The 15,470-nt window shown below is 40.0% G+C and overlaps 1 long non-coding RNA gene across 1 annotated transcript; it reads right to left on the reverse strand.

Moving 5' to 3' along the window:
* Positions 1-4,390: 4,390 nt before the first annotated feature.
* On the reverse strand, positions 4,391-11,883 carry LOC131494366 (uncharacterized). Its single transcript, XR_009253345.1, has 4 exons — positions 11,710-11,883; positions 8,043-8,118; positions 7,205-7,386; positions 4,391-6,612 (listed from the first exon to the last, which is right to left on the reverse strand). It is a non-coding gene; the product is annotated as an uncharacterized LOC131494366 (long non-coding RNA).
* Positions 11,884-15,470: the final 3,587 nt, after the last annotated feature.

The following is a 15,470-nucleotide window of genomic DNA, read 5'->3' on the forward strand; positions in this document are numbered from 1 at the left end:
CTCTCTGCCTTCCCAAATACTTATATTTCCCCCTGGTTTCTCCCTAACTTAATCTAATTATTGATGATGTTAGGCATAAACACATGGACAATGTCTCACTTGTTTTGTAGCCATCTCTACTTTAAGATATAAGATATGAGATAAAAAGTTATAAATTTATCAAATGCTAAAATTTAACTGAATAAGTTTTTAAATTATTGGAATATTTTGAATACAACATGAAATTTACACAACTTTCTTATTAGGTAGGTCAGCATTATCTTCATTTCATGGGTGAAGAAAGAGATGTATGGGGGAGTAGTCTTGGAGTGAAGTAAATTGCCTAAGGCTCTATAGGAAATAAAAATGACAGGTTCTGGATCAGAATTCACAAGCCTGACTAATCTAATACAAAATCTTGAGTACCTTTCTTTCTGATCTTTCCTTTCAGGTTACTGTGCCTTACTTCCACACATTCCTGTAAAGCCAGCAGTATTCTTTTGAAAATTTTAAGAAAAGAGCCCATAACACTAATATCTTGTGAGACAAATTGAGTATTTTCTCACCTTCAAAGTTGCAAATTCATTGATAAAAATGTTTAATGTAAGCTTTCGTGTCCATCTTAGTGTGCAAACCCTTCTCTCCAGATGGTCTCAAAGAATGTTCCAGAAAATAATTTCCCAGACTGCAGCTATCCTATTCAGAGCTTTGGAGACAAATTGCAGGTGAGCTCTTATCCACTGTTGGCAAACAAAGGGAGTAGAAGAACAGAATAATTATGGTGACCTAATCTACCTACATGGTGTGATGACATCCATTCTACTTATAAAATCCTATTATTTATAAAATTTGTCTTCATTGCTATTAAAAATTGTTTTAATATTATGATAGGTAAAAAGGATTGTTTCAGCTTCTTTCTGTATTCAATTTTTAAAAAGCTGTCACTTGTAGAAATAAAGTCTTTGTGGGAAAATTATTCTGAGCAGAATGTAAATATTCAATATCAGAAGCTACTATGGTCTAAGACTATTGCTACCCAGGAATCTATCAACAGACTTTACCTCTGTGCACTACATGCTTCCCTACAAAGCTGATTATAGGTTTATGTTGTAAGTGCATGATACTGACTGGTACAGGAATACTCCAGAATTACTTATTATCTTCATTTTCCAATGAATTCTTCCTTCCCTTGGCTGATGTGTGAAGCTAGGCTTCTAAGGACTTCTTCAGTGTCCTTATTAAGAACATCTGTAAAGAGCATCAGAATGAAGTGTTGAATTTCACCCATTTGGATTTCATTAAAGTGTCTATAGTTGTCAAGCATTTAGAAAGTCAAGACACTAAGAGTTTGGGGTTTGACCCAAAGGAAATTGGTCCTCATTTTAAGGCTAAACAGGAGGGATAACTGAGCCAAAGTTTTTTAGGGAGTTTTGTTTTTTTTTTAATCATTCCTTTCAGATACATGCCCCTAAAGAATGAACACTTAAACAGTCATACTTTCTAATGGTAAGTTTTCCATCTTGCCAAAGCAAAGTGTGGGTTTATTGCAGAGGTTCTTAACCCAGGGTTCATGGACTTCTGGTGGGTCCATAGGAAGACCTCAGAGAGTCCATAAACTTTGTGAAATTGTAAGCAAAATTTGATGTGCATATACACATTGTTGGGGTTTTTTTCTGGGAAGAGGGAGCTGTAGCTTTCATCAAATTTTCAGAGACATCTGTGCTTCAAAAAAAGTAAGAAATGTTGGTTTATTTTCATGTTATTTAGGCATCTTAAAAACTTTAAAGTATCTGAGGAGCAGAGTTTTTAATTTCTCTTTTTACTAAGAATACACAGAGTACACAAATGTGCATAACTTATAGCTGCTAATAATAATTTTTAAATATTAACAAATAAACAGTATTTTGGTAATTTGTGAAATCTCAGTTATGACTAACTTGCCCATGTACACACTCTGATCCAATCAAGTTTAACAAAAGTAACTGGACTGATTATTTGGAGTAAATGACATAAAAAGAGTAATTTGGTTGAAAAGTGAAAATACGTGGTATTGGCAGCACAAAGTGGCAAAAAACAAAGCAGCTTGAAAATTTCCACTACATGTAGTAGTAGTAGCAATAGTAACCATTTGGTTAATCGATTATGCTCTAATTATAGTAAAGTGGCATGAATTCATTTACATTGTGACTTAAATGCACTTTCAGTAAAAACAACAATTTCATTTTGTAAAGAATACTAAGTGAAATAAATTCTGATGTGAAAAATCCACTGAGAACTTTTAAGTTTTCTAACATTTAAAATGAATACCAAATAATAGGACCATCATTACACTAATTCTAGCTACATTTATGTTTGGAACAGTTGGTAAAATTTAAGAGGTCATATTTTAAGTTCAAATACAATACCATATTTCTTCTCTGCATGTGATTTTTAAAAAGCCTTATTTTAACTGGATCCTATGATTATATTTGTCTTTAAAAATAGATTATTTAGTATCTGTTGAACTGGAAACATTTTTTCAGTGTGGTTTTTTTTGGTGAATCATTCACTTCAGATTGGAATCAAAACGCAGAATGCAGAAATATAGCACGAATCTTTGACTGATGGGGTATCTGCCATTTTTCTTTATATATATAATATATAAATATATTTATATATATAATATATATACTATATATACACACTATATGTACACCATATATATATATATATATATATATATATATATATATATATACACACACACACACACACCCCCCACAAGAATCTATACATGTTATTTTTTTCCCTTGAGTTAAACTTTGGACACCAGTCTATTTTGATTTATCTTTGCTTCTTGTGCAGTAAGCTTTCTTTGACTACCTTCTTAAATTACCTATCCTCTTAGACAGTTCTTTAGCTTATTACATGTGGACCTGGCTTGTTTCCAAATTAACTTGGCTAGTCTCTTAATCTTTCCCATCCTCTCTCAAAAGCCCTGATCAGCCTTGTTGATATTCACCAAACTTATTTTCCAGGTTTCATACTCCCTTGTCTCCTCTGCACTCCCCTAATATATATATATATATATATATATATATATATATATATATATATATATATATACACACACACACACACACACATATATATATATATATATATACATATATATGTACACACATATATATATATATACATACATACATATATATGTACACACACACTATACACACTTATATCATCAATGTTTCTCTTACTTTTCAGATGCCTTTATTCGCTCCTTAACCTTTATTTTTCTAACTTTGCCTCAAAATATTTTCTATGTGATATATATCCCCACACACACACTTATATCATCAATGTTTCTCTAACATTGCCTCAAAAGTCTAACTTTACAAATATATCTATGTGATATATATATATGTATGTATATATATATACATATATATATACATACATATATATATATATATATATATATATATACACATACATATACACACACACTTATATCATCAATGTTTCTCTTAAATTATTTTTCGGGTGCCTTTATTCTCTCCTTAGCATTTGTCTTTCTAACTTTGCCTCAAAATATTTTCTGTTTTATAATGTATCCCACATAGTTAAATTTAAATATTAGTAAGATACAGACTCTTGAAGAGTTGCTTGTTTGATTGACTGGTTGATTGATTTTGCTTATTTGTTTTAAAGTTAAGACTTTTGGGGGGCACCTGGCTGGCTCAGTCAGTGGAGCATGCAACTCTTGATCTTGGGGTTGTAAGTTTGAGCCCCCACACTGGGTGTAGAGATTGCTTTAAAAATAAAATATTAAAAAAATAAATAAAGTTAAGACTTTTTTTTCTTTAGCATCAAGTTTATTTCTTCCTATTTCTATAAGGTTAAGAATCAGTAAAGGTTATAGCATATGAATTATATCTTAATTAAGCTATCTTATAAAAAATGGAAAACTGAATTGGAGAAAAAAATTAATAAAGTAAAGGAATTTCCTTAAAACTGTTTTGAAAAATATAAACTGCAATATGGACCCTAGGCATTTATTATTATTCTAATTACCATTACATGCACTGTTTAGCTTTACAGATTCTCTGAAGCCTTCCTATAAACTGATAATTTAAACTGCTTTGCTAACTCACTGTCCTAGAACTATTTACCCAAATACAGATTAGGTGAAAGTTTCTACCATAGTGGCTGGCATATAATAGGTACCCAATAAATGTTAAAATAAAAAGAAGAAGAAGAAGAAGAAGAAGAAGAAGAAGAAGAAGAAGAAGAAGAAGAAGAAGAAGAAGAGTTAAAGTACAATTGATAAAGTCATATATATCAGTATAGGGTTTAAATACTCAAAGACTTTAACCTATGCCTAAAATAGTCAGGACCCAATTTAAAGTTAAAGTAAAAGGACTGGAAGCATTGGATCAAAATTTATTTTTTAGGCCCTTCTTAGAATACTTAATAAGGCTGAAACTTGGTTTTGTGGAGTAATATGATGATTCCCAATCAGATTTCTTCTCATAATAGGGATTCTCACAGCTCTGGTATTCCAACATGGTTCCTTCTTTTGGAAACAGAGAGCAACTTTTAAATTTTCTGTTAAAATGTCCAACAGTGAATATGAGTTCAAGATGTTTCAGTTGCTCAGGAGGTATTATGTTTTTTCTGCATTTCAACCTTACCTCCCTCTCAGGTTCTCAGAACCAATGAATAAAGAAACATGACTTATCAAAGAAGGTAAGAACCAGAGCTGATGGGACACTAGTTTGCTAGTCAGGACAGCCAGCATATTTTCAAAGGTGTGGTCTTCATTATGCTTCAAGAATAGCAGCATCTTTGGTTTGGAAGGAACTTTAGAAATGTCTTTGTCCATCTTTCATATAGTATTAACTGGAGAAGCACTCACTCTTCTGTGAAGCCATAGGTTGCGTTGTTGATAACTCTGAATGTTATAAAAGTCTTATAATCAAGACTTTTGCTAGCTGCACTTTCCAATGATTGATCCTAGGCCTGCCCTCTACTTTCTCTAAACTGCAAACTTATGGGAGGGGGAGGGGAATTCCTCTTGCATAAACAGATGAGACGTACATAAACTTTGTAAAATGTTTAGAATTGTCACCACACCATCAGGTCCTCAGGCAAATATACTGCTTCTTATGTCTTTATTCAGATTCTACACTAGGAAGTTTTCATTATCCTCATCCAAAAATGCCAGTGAATTTAGGAAATTTTCAGTCTTCCTTGGAGATGTGCCAACAATTATCAATGAATCAGCGTTAGCACAACTTACGGGAGGAGGGAGAAGGAATTAGAAACTTCATACTTTTATTTCCTCCTCTGGTGGTATGGTAGGAAGGAGGATTAACTGGTTAGAGCTGAAGCCTTACTGGGTTTGAATCTTTTAAATCCCTGGCCCAGATTAACTGAATGATCCCAGCACTGAGCACACAGGTTGTCAGGAGGACTTGTATCACACTGATTTGCCTAATAACTAATCTGTTTGCAACCTCCTCCACATTTAATGAGGAGGTTTCATTGTCCTCCTCTTACAAGTTTTAACATGCTATTATTTAACATGCTATTATTCCTATCCTGATTCAAAAGGACCTGAATTGCATGATAGCATTTCAAGGTGCTAAAGGCCACAGCTTCTTCATTAAAAAAGAGAGGGGAGGAAGTATTATTATAGATCAGGCAGCAGGACTCTCAGAGTCTACACCTGGCTGGCCCAGGTTTGGCTCTTCCTCATCTATTTATTCATTCGAATAAAAACTTCAAGAAAAGTAAGAAAAAAAAAAAAAAAGAGTCACCCTGGTACCAAGCCTGAGATAATGTATATCAGCTTTGATCACATGCTCTGAGGTTTGGGAAAATGAATTACTATAAAACCGGGTGTCATCCTCGGCTCTTCCCTGGAAACACTTTTCTTAAATGTTGCTTTTGATCATATTTTTAAGATGTAATTAAGGATTCCTTTCCCTAGTCATGTTTTCTTTCTTGAGCTAAAACCTTATGGAAACAATCCAATAGAATTATATAGCTATGGTTCCACTCACAGGAGCTCTTGGTAATGATTAAGGTTGCCTGGACAAAAGAATATGGAATAGGTGTTTGCCTAGTGGGTGTGTCAATGGTGGGGAGTGGGGAGAGAGTCCTTTTTATCTTTCTACAACCTGGAGTCCTATGAGGAACCCTAAGGCATATCTGCAACAAAGAAATTGTTCTGATTGTATTTATCTTTTTTTCCAGTACTTCTCACTCATTTGATAGCCATTCAACAAATATTTGAGTATCTTCCTGTTAGGCACTGTATTAATCTGTATAAGAGACAAATAAAGAGCAAGAAAAACATTAATAAATAAATATGTTATGATCCAGATATGTGTTGACTTCTGTGGCAATATGTAGAAGGTTCCCTTGTCAGTGAAGGAGGAACAGAAGGAATAAGGAAGACTCATTGGTGGAGGTGAATGTGATGAGACAGCATTCAAATGACTTTCTCCAGTGGAAGTATGCTATCCCACTAATGGTCAGGTGGTAACTGCAAATAGTAGTTTTCTTCAAAGCATGATCCATGACACAAAAGTCTCTTTAGACCCTCTGAGGCCAAAAGGATTTGGTAGTCAAATACATCTAAAACTTCACAAAGCACATCAGCAGTTAACATCTCTGACAAACCCAGTAGTAAAGAGACCTAATTAACAAAGTTTAACCCAGCATTTCCCACATGGTCTAACCACAACTCTCTTTTTTGTTGCTGTTTGGGGAGATGTACCGCTGTCCTGACAGATGGCATTAAAACTCTTAATCTAAAGAGGATAATTTCCCATGAAAAATGGATGCTGTGGGTCAATGAAATGCATTTCAGCTTTTCTAAGTTTCACAGGTAACTATTACCATAAAAATGGTTAATGGCTATGGTTTTTAAAATGGGCAAATAGATCACAACGTGGAGTCTCTTGCTTACTAAAGCTCTCTCTGTACTTAGCCCTCAAAAAATCTGTATGGGATCCTCACCTTAGAGGTAAACCAACTGGAGCCCTAGGGCAGAATATGTCTCTACATTCCTTGAAACAAGTGTGAAGAAACAAATAAAAAGAACTGCCATTATGAATTGTACTACAGCCATGATCAAAAGTCTCTATACTTTGAAATACCTAATCATATTACAGGATTAAAAACACATGAGTGAACACTAACCAATAATTTATTCATTTCTATATCTACTTACATCTTTTAAATGTGAAAACATAAATTTGTGGCTCTTTCTCAATTATACAGACAAAACCTTTCTCTTCCTTTCAGTTTGGTAGGTCCCCTTTGCTATATGTCTTTTTGTTGTATTTGGATTATAGTAAGCTTCAGGCTTTATCCAAATTCACTTTTCAGAGTGGCTTTTGAGTAGAAGATGGCCTAAGGATCACAAATGATTAAGAAGAGTTCATATAAGAAGTCTCATCTTTTCTAAGAATTATGAAAAAAAAATGTAACTTTTATATGAATGTTGGGCTTATTTTGTTGTGTTCTAGTAAGGCTCTACTGTTGAGGCCATAGTGTAAGGCCATACTCCTAGTGATGGACGTCCCCCATATTAATCATCTGGAAGGGGCATTTCCTTAAACAGGTAACAGGGTCTCTTGGAAGGTGGGTCTTGGCAGTGAGAACTCTTGATGCCCTGTGGAATCACACTCTTACTGGACTTTGCTGTATATTAACTATTTGACAATGCTTCCTGGTGGTTTGGGAAAGATGACTTCTCCAAGGAGTTAGGCAGGAAGGTGCTAACTCTGTAGGAGATCCTAAAATCAAATGATATACTTTCACTTTATCTAGCTTTCTGTTGCTCTCTGTGTTCATTCCCATATGGCTATGCCCACATCTTTAGTAAAGGCTTATCATAATATTGTAGTCCGGCTCAGAAATCAGTTGTGCACTATGGACCTTAGGTGAGAATTTGGAGTCCATGTTTGTGCCAAAGAACTAAAGAGGACACAGTAGCCACTCAAGTTAACATAGTGATAGGTGGTTATAGCTATTTATAAGGGAAGTATCAGGTATCGAGTACTCACTCTGTGCCAGGCATTTTACATATGTTATTTCGTCTAATCTTCAGAATAATCCTCAGAGGTAGGTTCTATTTTGGTTCTATTTTGTGGATGAGGAAATCGAGAGTCAGAGAGATTATGTATTTGCACACATCCCTTAGCTATTGACAGGTGGAATTTCAATCTAGGTTTCATCCGACCTCAGAGGCTAAACATATCCTAGTCAAATTACTTAACTTCTCAGCACTTGAGTTTCTCTATTTGAAAACATCTACCTTTTGGGTTGCTATAAGGATTCAATGAAATAATGTATATAAAGATCCCAGGCCAATGACTAGAAGATAATAGGTACCCCCAAAATGATGCTTATTGTTATGTTTTCCTTCTGCCTTTCTGGTCATTCCTTCTTAGCATCCTTCAAGGTTTTCTCTTCCTCTGATGGCCTGCTAAATGGTGTTTCCTAAATTGGTTTTTTAACTAAGCACTTTTCTTGAGTGACTTCACCAAACCCAAGGCTTCAGCTACTAGTCTTCCCAGATCAGTACATAACTCCAGACCCAGATACCCATTCATCTGACATCTCTACCTGGGTGTCTCACAGAGAAAACAAACTCAACATGCACCCAAACTGATCACATCATCTTTCTGTTCCAGTCCTGGTTTTTCTCTCAGTAGGTGGCACTATCAAATCTCTAGATACCTAAGCTAGAAGCCTGGGAATTTTCTCTATTCATTTCACTCATCTCTCACACGCAATTAGTCATCAGGTTCTCTCAAGTCCCTTTTATTATCTATCATTCCCTCCCTCCCCCTTATCCTCCCTCAATTTCATTTTACAGCCACTATTACTATCTAAGTTCAGACTCTCATCACTTCTATCAGGTATTACTGCAATAGTTTTCTAACTGGTTTCCCTATAATCTACCCAACCCTCTTTGTGTCCTTAACATTCCCATCAAAGTGATCTTTCTAAAATGAAAATTTTTTCATTTATTTCCCATTTAAAACCTTGTAAGAGCTTCCCCTAGCTTTCAGGGTATAAAGTTCAAATTCAGGACATAAAGTTCTTCAAGATGGAGCCTCTGCCTGCGTCTTTAGCTGTTTTTCCCACTATTCCTTTATTTTTCATTCCTACCATTTGTTTTTGTTTTAAAGGATTACTTAAACTTCTTTAAAGGAAGCTATTTCTAGCCTTGGGCCTTCAGGCATGTCATCTGAATGCCTACTCATTGCCCCGAACCCACGCCCTTGCCCAACTGCCCCTTTCAACTTCCTCCTTAAAGTTCAGCTTAAGGGGCACACCTCTGGAGAGCTTTTCCTTGATCTTGACTCTGTTTTTTTCTTTTTCTTTAAAAAATTTTTTTTTCTTTAACATTTATTTATTATTGAGAGACAGAGAGACACAGAGCGTGAGCAGGGGAGGGGTAGAGAGATGGGGAGACACAGAATCTGAAGCAAGTTCCAGGCTCTGAGCTGTCAGCACAGAGCCCAACGCGGGGCCCAAACTCACAAACTGTGAGATCATGACCTGAGATGAAGTCGGTTGCCCAACCAACTGAGCCACTCAGCCTCCCCTGATGTTTTTTTCTTAATGCTCCCATGATACCTATGTAACAGCACTTTTCAGTCTACCCATCTGTCTAACTACCCTGTAAATTGGACCCCAACGTTTGTTCCATATAGTATCCCCAGCACCCAACCCCTAGTGCTTAGCTCATAACAGATACAAACTATTAACGAAGGAGTGAATTTAGGAGGAGAGTTTTTAGCCATTGGCTATGCTGTGTGTAAACCTAAGATACCAAAGGCAGGACTTTGAGTTAAGGTGGCATGTTATTGGTGATGCCTTAAACCACATTTCACTCTTCTGCACCTGGTCCTTATTTCTCCATTTTACATTGGACCAGGTTCCACTACTCACCCCTAGAAGAGTAAGACAACAGCTTTTAGACACACCTGATGGAACAAGCAACTAAGATACAGAGTATTCCATTTAGCAACCTGGGGTGTTCCATTTGGAGTATGATTGGGACCTATGAAGCCAACGCACACCCTGCCCTTGACAAACTTGAGCATCAGTGTTCCTTTGTAAACGTGAACCAGAAGCTGAGGTCCCAAAGACCCTGTTTAGTTTTATCTTCATTGGGGAAATTGGGTACATTTTTTTAAAAAGTTACATTAATTGATCTCTTCACTTTCTTTCTCTTTCCCCACTTTTTAAAGACTTCTCTGAATGTTTTCTTCTTTTTGATGTAGCTGTTTCCCAACTTTCCTTCTCTGAACGTAATAGAGATAAAAAGGGTTAAAAGGAAGAAAAGCAAAACCCACTAATTCAAAAGCTAATCAGATTTCTTAAAAAAGCTTCTTTGTGGGGGAGATTCTTTAGGTTGAAACAAGACCACAGTATCATATAGCTTACTCAACAACTTCATTTAGTAAATGATGATATGAAGGGAAAGAGCAAGTTAGTGACTTGCCCAAAGCCACTTATCCAATAGAAGCATGAGTTGTATTGTGGCCCTAAGTCCCCCCAGTTCTAGTCTTGGCTATCTGTTTTTCCTGGAAGACTCTTTTCACTTGTGCCCACTGCTAATACATTTCTGTTAAGAATATATTTGTTATACACAATGTATATTACACATAATTTTTTAAAAACAGATAAGGTCAACACACTAACGGCAAAAAGAAAGAAAACACGTGGGCGTGGGCTCAGGGCTCTGGGTAATTTGCCCCTGGGAGAGTACGAAAGATTGCCAAGGGAATCCAGGCTCTCGGACACCATGAACCTCGGGCTGGACAGAGCCATTGTTTTTTTCTGGCCTTTCTCCAAAGAATGAATTGACGCAGAGGGAAAGCCAGGGCTGAGTCCGCGGGCGCAACAGAACCGAGTAACCTGGAGGCGTGCCCTGCTGCTCCGTGGCTGGCTCGAGACGACTTCCAGGAACTGGTCTGGAAGAGTCTGTGAGGAGCTGGGAGGCCCTCACCTTAGGGCGCCAGCTTTGGGGCCACAGCTTCGGGGCTCCGCCAGCGCCACGAGCCTCCATCCCTGCCCCCAGGTGCTCACCACCCCGCGTGCCACTCACAACAATCACCACGGCCCTTTGGGGCTCCAGAGCCTAGGCAGTGGCCGGGTCAGAGATCAAAAGAACCGGTGGTCTTGTCCTACTCCCCTAAAAACCCTGAGCGTGGGGAGCACGCTCTTTTTTTTATGAGTTTGATACTTAGGCTGCGCCCCCTTGTATACCAGAAACTGGATTATGCTAAAAAAGATGAAATTACCCTCATATCCGGAGATTGTTTATTTCCATACAAACTAAGAAACGATTAAGAGGTGATGAGCAATCAAACAGATCCACGTAGAGAGTGGTGGCGGGGAGGGAAGGGTAGATGCCGGAGAGGGGAGTGAGAGAGCAAGCGAGCAAAGGGGAAGAAAGAGGGAAGACGGTGGGAGAGGAGAGGGTCCCAGAGGGGAGAGTGGGCAGAAGAGAAGGGAGAGGCAGAGAGAAAAGATGGGAAGGGGGGTGGGGGAGGACGAGAAGGAAAACAGGGCGGGGTGGGGAAGAAGGTGCAGAGGGGGCCTCGAAGACTGGCGGGGTAGGGTGACGTGGGCGGGGATTAGAAAGGGAGGGCGAGGCCTAGTTTGTGTCCCACCGGCCTCCCCTCAGGCCCTCTTAGGGGAGAAAAGTCTTACGAGCCCCCAAATACGATTCCGGGAAACCTCTGTCTCGCCGAGCGCCGTCTGGCATCTCACCCCACGGCCTCTGAGACCAGCGGCGCGCACACCCTCACAGGGGCCGGGCCACGCTGATTCTGAGGTCCCGACGGCCTCGCGCCTGAACCCAACGGCCCTCTTCGACGGCTTTGCGCGCGACGCGGAGGCCGGAAGCCAGGTGGGCGCGACCGGAGTGAGACCCCCCCCCCCGCCCCCGCGCGTGCGCGGGTACGCTTGCGCCCGCGCCGCAGGCGCCGCGAGCCGTGGGTCCCGAGAAAGGACTCTGAGGCGACGCCGGGCGCAGGCCCGGAATTTGGGGGAATGGCTCCGGCCCTGCGGACAGGCCCGGCGAAGAGGGGGCCCGGAGGCGGTTTCTCATCAACTAATACCAACTCTTTGAGCTACTTCTGTTTGTTTACTCGTTGATAAGCGCACTGGGGGATTCTAAAGGGAACGGGGCCGGCAGTGCCCCCGAAGAGGTGGTGGGAAAGCAGAGCTGAGACTTGCGCGGGACTGTCGACTGCTCGTGACAGCTATGGCTGGCGCCGCACGCGGAAACAGGCTGTGGCGCGCGGGGGCTGGGGGCCGGGACAGAGCCCCCTCGGCTCGGCCGTCGCTGCTGGCGGGGAGACCGGGGCACTGGAGAGGCGCGGCGCGCGGCCGAGGCGAGGTCGCCGAACTGGGTGGGAGCGCAGGGCCCACCGAGGACTGCCGCCACGAGCGGGCCGACCGCGGAGCGCCCCGGGGGCGGGGGGTGGGGGCGTTCGGTGTGGACCGAGTGGGAGTGGCCCTGGGGGACGGGCCTGAAGCTGGTGGGCTCAGCTGAGTCCACGCCGAGGCCACTGCATCTTCGACCCTTGTTCTACACGGAGCGGAGACCTAACGGGATAATGAGGGCGCTGACGGGCGTTTAGGGCCCCCGGCTCCGTTTCCAGGTAGGAGCCGGCCGCCCGGCCCTTCGTCGGGCGCAGGCTCGGGGCACTGGGCGGCTGGCGCCGAGGCCGCTGGCCCTTTCCCGCCTCGTGCGCGCTGCCCAGTAGTGAGCGCGCCTGCCGCCCCGCGGGAGGAGAGCAGTGTGGAGGCGGGCGGCCGAGTCCGGGGGAGCGGGGGGCGCCGTTCCCCGCGCCCTCCACACCCGCCGCGAGCCGAGCTCCTCAGGCCCGGCAGGAGGCGCTGTGCGGACGAATTAAAGCAGAATACCAAGGTTTTTAGGGGTGGCGGTTTTGCAGCCCAGGATAGCACCCCTTTAGTTGAGTGACCCTATTCACACCTCCTCCCTGTCTTTAATATGGGTGTGTGTGTGTGTGTGTGTGTGTGTGTGTGCGTGTGCGCGTGTTGGATTAGTCACAAGGATGAAACGTCAGCGAAAGGGATTGAAAAGGAGAAAGTCTTAAATTTTTCAGGTTCGCCGACCGCTTTAAAAGGAAGATGTCGGGCAGACGTTCTAATTCTTGCTTATAAAGGGCTCGCCTATCACTGCCGTTTGTTAAAGAGGCAACTCGACTCGAAGGGTTTGGTTCAAATTCTTTTACTGAAATAAAGGTTTATACAAGACTATTTCTGTTTATTGCTCTCTGAAAGATCACATCAGGAACAGGAGGTAATTCCAGTATATAATTGAAATTACAGTATATTATAACAGTATTATTTTTGTGATGCCTTTATCAAACTATGAAAAATCCTGTTATTTGAATATTTAGAGGTTTGTGAATCATTCGTGAATCCACTGGAACTGGAGCAGTTATGCAGAAATGAAATGTATTATTTAATTTATCGTCCTACTTAAGTGTAGTGCCAAATGATACTAGTGAGTAATTTTATGAAAACTCTGTGATCAGAAATAAAGGGGAAGGAAAGCAAATCCCTGAACCCATTGTATATATCGTCAATGTAGACTCTTGAGTTCTGTATGAATGGTGGAGTTATGAAGGGATTAAATGTTGCTGCCTCCATTTGGTATGTGTTTTCAGTCTCAAAGAGATGTGCCTTAGACTGGCCTCCCAGTAGAAGTTGGCATTCCTGGAGTTTGGTTTTGCAAATTGATTTCTGTCGTTTTGGAAATCATTAACTGTTTATAAATGCAAGTTACTAAAATGCATGGACTATAAAGAGACATGTTATTCTGTTAATAGTCTAATATGTGGAAAAATTAATTTCCAAACTAATGCTCCATTAAAAAAAATCTATTCCTTTATGCTAGTGAGATTTGGAAGTGATGCTGTTCTATCTAAAAAGTACCTGTTTCAGGACCCCAGGATATCAAACTTAAAATCGGCATGAATCTTTGGTAAAAGGAGAGGTTTATATGGTGTAAGCAGGTGCTAACTGTACCTGGCTAGACAGTCTTTCACAGCGTTGCTCAAACACAGTGCTTTGGTCTGATGTGCAAGTTTCTGATAGTGTGATTCTGCCTCTTCTTTGAACAGGTTAACCTCAAAGTAGGTACAAAGTAAACCCTTGTTAAGTAAAATAGTGGGTTTTTTTCATTTTGTTTTGTTTTAGTAAAGATTAGCCTAGGTAGTAAAATTAGATAGGAAGTTAAATATGTAATAATCATATTACCTTACCTTTATGTGACATTTTGTAATTTATGAAGTACTTTAAAATGCATTTATCTCATTTAATTCTCACAATAAACCTTTTGACGTAGATACTGTTTGATTTTATAATTGGGGGAACAGGGTCACAGTGGTGGCCTCAAGTCATGTAGATAGTTTGTAGCACAGCTAGGACTCAAATCCCAGATATTGGCAGACATTTTTTGTATATTTACCTTTTAAATGGTACATTAAAAATTTTTTTGTTTTACATTTATTTATTTTTGAGAGACAGAGCACAAAGGGAGAGGGGCAGAGAGAGAAGGAGACAGAATCTGAAGCAGGCTCCAGGCTCTGAGCTGTCAGCACAGAGCCCGACGCCAGGCTCTAACTCACAAACCACGAGATCATGACCTGAGCTGAAGTTGGACGCTCAACCAACTGAGCCACCCAGGCGCCCCATTAAATGGTACATTTTAAATATGTGCTTTTAAATTTCCTAATCAAAGTTTCTTTCAAATTACTCAATCTAGATTACTGGATGATCTATTTTACTTCAGTAAAGACAACATAGATGTGTGAGTGATTGAAATGTAGCAATATTTCAGATTCAAACAGTTGGGTTAACCAAGACTTAAATACCCTATACATTCAATAGGCATAATTCTCCAATTATGCTACTTTTTATGTTTTGTTACTCTGCTCCTGCTACTTTTATGTTTTGTTGGTTTTATATGTTAGAATATTATTTTTGTTTGTTATTTGAGGTACATATCCCTCTGGACTATAGATTCCATGAGGGCAGAGAATATGTTAATCCATCTTGTTGATAGATGTATCCTCAATACCTTACCATGTGCTTGGAATTTAGTGGGTATAATAAATACATGGTAAATAAATGATGCTCATACACTCCTCCACCTCATCTTTTTGGAAATTCTCCCCATCCTTCAAACCCTGACTCAAATGCTACATCCTCTGTGAAGTTCTCTGCTCTCTCCTATCTGTAAACTCTTGTGGTGCTTCTGTGTGTTTCTCATTTTCAGCATCATCTATACCAACTGCTTCTTATTTGTGTACATGTTTTTATCTTACCTCCTAGACTGTAAGCTTCTTGTGGGTAGGATACCTTATCAAGTATAATGCCTTGTATCATAAATTCCATTAATGTTAACTAAGTGAATAAAGCAAACTGTCTAGGTG

This window comes from Neofelis nebulosa, chromosome 14, assembly GCF_028018385.1.
Source record: "Neofelis nebulosa isolate mNeoNeb1 chromosome 14, mNeoNeb1.pri, whole genome shotgun sequence".
In the NCBI taxonomy this organism is placed as follows: Eukaryota; Metazoa; Chordata; class Mammalia; order Carnivora; family Felidae; genus Neofelis; species Neofelis nebulosa.